Source organism: Acyrthosiphon pisum, chromosome A1, assembly GCF_005508785.2.
Source record: "Acyrthosiphon pisum isolate AL4f chromosome A1, pea_aphid_22Mar2018_4r6ur, whole genome shotgun sequence".
NCBI classification, from domain to species: domain Eukaryota; kingdom Metazoa; phylum Arthropoda; class Insecta; order Hemiptera; family Aphididae; genus Acyrthosiphon; species Acyrthosiphon pisum.
In genome coordinates this window covers 27,074,856-27,080,698 of record NC_042494.1, presented here as the reverse complement: position 1 = coordinate 27,080,698, position 5,843 = coordinate 27,074,856, and positions in this window count along the sequence as shown.

Genomic DNA, 5,843 nt, shown 5'->3' with positions numbered 1-5,843 from the left:
GTATTTTTTATTTTTTTTGTATATAAATATTTATTCGAGCAGATCAGGTACAAGCATGCATAAAATCATCGCGTTACAAATTACAATATGGCCTCGATTAAAGAAACTACCTATATATTAAAACTAAATGTATGTAGCTTATAATAATATACCTACCTACTCAAAAACTACTATAACGATTGATTTTGACTAAAAATTTCAGATATTGTATTTAAAGTTTATAGGATAAGTATAGTTTAAACCACGTTAAACAATATACCAAGACAGTGCTAAATCTAATCCGTGATTTTCGGTTGTCCATCTAGGTAGAATTGTTTCACAAAGCTAAGCACACCTAGGGCGATCCCGATTTGTACAGGTACGTCCGATTTGTTTATGAACTGAGGTACACTAAAACAGAGATACACTTAAACCTGATATACACCTATTTAGCGTCAAATATACTAAATATATTATAGAATTTGGCGCAAAAAAAAAATCTGCACGTGTGTGAAACTGGGTTGAGTAATCAGCTAGTTTAGTATCTATTATTAATAAGTAAGTATATTTTATATTAACTATTATTACCATCAACATTTAGATAATTACAACGGTTGAACTATTATGCACAAATATTGTTTTGTTTTCGCTTGGTCGCATCATGGATAATAATTGTAATTAAGTAAACGTCATATTTGCATGTGTTTTCATCAACTATTCAATAAAATTTGTCCCAACAATGTAGGGTAGTTTTGATACAACACGGAGCATCATATAGATTTCGTCCCGCACACGTATCATAACAACTTTACTCTTCTCCCTGTATTATAGGACTGTTTTCACTCCACCAGGGTGTATTTTAAGATGCATTTTATGAACATACTAGCTGACCTGGCGATGTTTTTCCATGTTCTATGAACATGAAATGATTATATGAAACATAAATTGACGTTGCCAAGATGTTTAAAAGTAATCTTCTCATAACGGCATAATAAATGAACATTTTAAAATGTACAAACAATTTACAGTTTTGATATGTTCATATCTTCCTTTAAAATTAAAATATAAAAAAAAAAACGTGTGTCCGTTATCGTTGATATTATTTCATGCTTTTTGCAAGTATAAAATATGTATGATATGGAAGTAGAGGATTCGGGGAGGTATCAATGATAATATAAATTGAATTTAAATTACATTTTTACTTTAGTATCATTATTTGAGTCCATACGAGTCCATCACGATTTATTGATATTAACCACAATTAATTATTTTTTTGTTATTATACAATCGGAAATAGTATATATAGTAATGCCACTACCGCTACAGTTGAAGAGTTATCACCTCATCGTCTCGTAGCGAATCGAATTAGTGTACGGTTTCTTCCGCGCTAACACTCGTGGACCGTTTATTTAAGGCAAATACGATTCTTATCGTTTTTATTTTTAGTGTATTATATTTTCAGCTGCAGGTCTATGTATCTGACAGTGGTATCACCGGAGATACGAAATTATATCGCGATGTTCGAACGCCGTGAACCGCGTTTTATTATTTTTTATCCTTTCGAAAGTGTGAAATTGCAGGTTAAACGCTTGAAAGAATATTTACGTCGTTCGTTATCAGAGTCCATTGAAATACAGAATTATATCATAACTCAAATTCAGACTGCGAATTACGTATCCGCGGACATATAATTTTGATGGTTTTGCATCGATTCCCAGTCTTTCCGTAACGTAATCCATCTCCATCATAATTTATTTTTTTTTTAAGGTTTAAGACATACAAATTTCGATTCTTGAGTTTAAGTATTTCCGATAATACCAATAATTATATATTATTTTTCTCTGAGTCAAGTATGATGAGTGTTGTATGACCAACTATTTATTGTAGTCGATCTAATTGTTAATATCTGTTTGTACTGCAGACATACACATATGTGCGTAAACTGCAGTTTCAGAATTATTATATTTGTAAGAAATTGTGAACATTTATGAATTGATTCTCATAGCGACGAATTATTATTTCGGTGACTATATATGGAATATTGTTTGACCGAGTTCAAATTAAATTGTTCAAAAAAGATTTGAAGAAATAAATCGTGAAAGGAATGACATTGGTACAATCCAATATATATATATGTTAAATATAATGATTAATAAGTATATATATTATATATTGTGTGCTTGATATTTACGTATTGGTGTGTTATAATAATTGCTATGCGAATATAATACTGTGTATTATAATATATCAACCTCGGCAGACACACAGGATCGTATTTAGTGAAAAGAATATTACAAATATACTAACGAATAGTACCTACATAGTATAGTAATATACCAACTAGTAAAATATATTCTTTAATGTGGGGACAGTGACATTGAACAATGAACGATATAATTATGTTATAATAAAGTATACATAATACATCATGAAAGTGTATACCTATACAACGCGTGGTGTGCATTTAAGATCGAATGATAATTCATTATATTATATTATTATTATTATTATTATTATTATTGGGTAGTTAATATTGTTATTACTATTATTATTATTATTAATATTATCATCATTACCGAATAGGTGTTTGTAGTTTGTACTATTATAATACACAACAGGTATATGTATCTATACAATATTGTTAAATAGGTATGTTACATTGTTACACATTATTATATTAATATTATACATAAAATAACTACACTATAATATTGTGTAATATAGTTAATATTTCATGTTATTTCGTGTGTATAATTTTCGGTTATCGTAATTGTAATTTTTTTTTCGCACAGTAAGCAGTGAATCGAAATCACGATCATTATTACGATCAAATACATTATACCTACTTAATAATATAACTAATATAGTCATTAAAATGAATTTTTCCTAGGTGCTATGTGTCTATATACTACTATACAAACGAATGTTCTGGTCTAATGGTCTATGTTATAATATGTGATAAGTAATTTACCTATGTAGATTTCAACCTCTTATGACACTATTCGTGACTGCCTAAATGCCTATATAATATTATATTTGTGTGTAACTAAAAAATTAATAATTATATATTTTAACAGATTTCGTTTTTACGCTGATGAAAGTTGATCAAAAATAATACTTCGACGTTGTAAATTGTGACATGACAGCTTGTTTGGATATAATATTGGAAAAATATATAAACACTTAGAATTCTAAGACCAGTTCTATAACATAATCATAATAATATACCAGTTTATAACTTAAGTTACTAATTTTGTCCATTAAAATACTATTTGAAAGAATAGAGTGAGTCGTGTCAATTAAAAATTTAACTCTTACACTCGTGTAATATAAATCTACAATCAAAAGCCCGAGTAGAAGTGTGGAGATATATTTTTTCGTCAATTATAATATTATAATCCTCAGTATGAAATTCAACTCTCCTCCCCCCATGTTACTCTACAACTTTCGGTTGGTAAATAAAATTATATATATTGATGTAGGACATTAATTGACTTACGACAAATAATTTGATACCCGCATAATTACCCACTGATAGGACTTTTGACACCTAGGGTTTTTACGTACAGGACAGTTGACACCGAAGTCTTTTTTTTTTATTTATAAAATATGTTGAATAATGAATATGAGTAATATGAACATTATGACAAAAATTGTATTATATTAAACTATTAAATATGATTACATTTTCGGATTTGGTTTGTTTATTGTTATCTTCGTTCTCCTTGTCGGTACGGTAAATCGTATTTCAACATAAAATCCACGTTTGCCTTGCGAATTTTAAACAATTAATTATGTTAATCTTTGTAAATTCAACTTTTGTTTTTAAATTCTTAATTTGTTTGACTTTTAGCAGCAGTTATGTGATATAACCTACATTTTATATGTTAAGATCACACCCCCCCCCCCCCCAAATGCCGCTAAACCGTAGACAAACTCAAAAAAACACGCGACACAGTCGTCTGCCAATATAATACATAATATTATCATGTACACATTGTACACGGTTCCGGAAGTATTATTTATCACATAATGTATACGCCGGCCACACAAATAATTATTGCGAATATGGATATGGATATCGTCACTCGCAGTCGATGTGCGCCAATAACGTCCAACGTGACTAAAAATAATATATTTTTTTTATTTACTGCTTTTTTACCTTATTAATATTACCCACAACGTGGCATAAATTATATTGTGCTGCGGTCGCCGGACATTGATTTTGCATGCACGACCCGGTGTAGGTCATCGAATGTTGTGATCTAAACAAAGGTAGGCTTGGGCAGTAAATATAGGTATCAAATACCTATAGGATTATTTGTTGCAATTGCTTCATGTCTGAAATGGGTGGGTGGGTATATAAGTATATATTATACATAATCGTAAGACCTCAACACAAGTATTATAATTAATAATTAGAAGGGGCCATTAATATATTAATGGCCCCTTCTGCTAATGTTGGTTCAATGAAGGGTTCCAATAACAATATTAAAGAGTATTCGACTATTATATAAAAAAAATATATATATTTATTTTATGCACAATATATATGTATACTCTTTATAGATAAAGCGGTTCAGAACCTATTTTTAAGGTTCGCAGCATAAAAATTCAACTTAACAATTAACCAGCATGATTATACGCCAATAAGATCACATCTAAACCTTCCCTCTCTAGTCTCCAAACGGGATTTAGCTGATATTTCTTTTTTATATAAACTAATCAATAATCATATCGATGCACCTTAACTATTACTTATTAGAACACATTTCATTCTAAATCCCAGCATATTATAATCGAACCACTCCCACGTTCTACTTCCTATCACCCAACACAAATTACTTAAAAACTCTCCTATTCTTAGAATCATGGCTTTGTTTAATAAACTTGTACCTAATGTTGATTGTTTCTTTACTCCGATAGTTTCAATTCTTAAAAAATTTACTTAAGTAACAATATGTAATATTTTACTTTTACAATCGTTTTAGTTTATATTTTAGCCTATAATTATTAAGAATTTATGTTATTGTATCTATTTCTGTATCAATTTATTCATTATTGTAATAAATTATTTATTTGCTTGTACTATTGGGTATGTTGCCCGTTTTATTCATTATTTGAATAAACAATTATTTATTATTATTATACTATTACTATTATTATATTTCATGATGTAGAATAACGAAAATAAATTAGATGGCAAAATAATAAGATAATAAAATAGTTGTATTATTATTTAATTTATTTGTCTGCTAGACAGATGGCGCCACTGTTTTATTTTTGCCATCCATATTTCCTACTTTTCCGGTGAATTTTCCTAAAATTGTCTTTCACATTAGCCTTTTCCTGGCAATTACGAACATAGCAAGAAAATAATCAGCCAATTCAGTCATGCTAATTCGTAGTCAACTCGTAACAAAGATTTCCGTTTTATATATATATTATACTTAATTGTACACCATGTACTAATATATCCCTATATCTATACCTATATAGAAGATTATTATATACTTATGATAAAAAAGTGTTAATGACGAATGCTGCCGTTGATAAAAACTCACATATTTTACAATGACTCAACATTTTTTTTGCGGAAAACATATATTAAATATTCTTACCGTCACTTACCCCAAGGTGATACCTTTAATTGTAGGAGACCCATTATTTTAGAAGACAATATCGTTTTTATAAATATTTATTTTAAATGATTCTAAGCCATTACAAAACAATATCAAAAAAAATGATATTTTTTATCGTAATAGTTTTTTAAGATTTTTATTAGTTTGAATGATAATATTATACATATAATATACATTTTTTAAATTTCAAATTCCGAAAAAAAATCTTATTTGGAATAAATT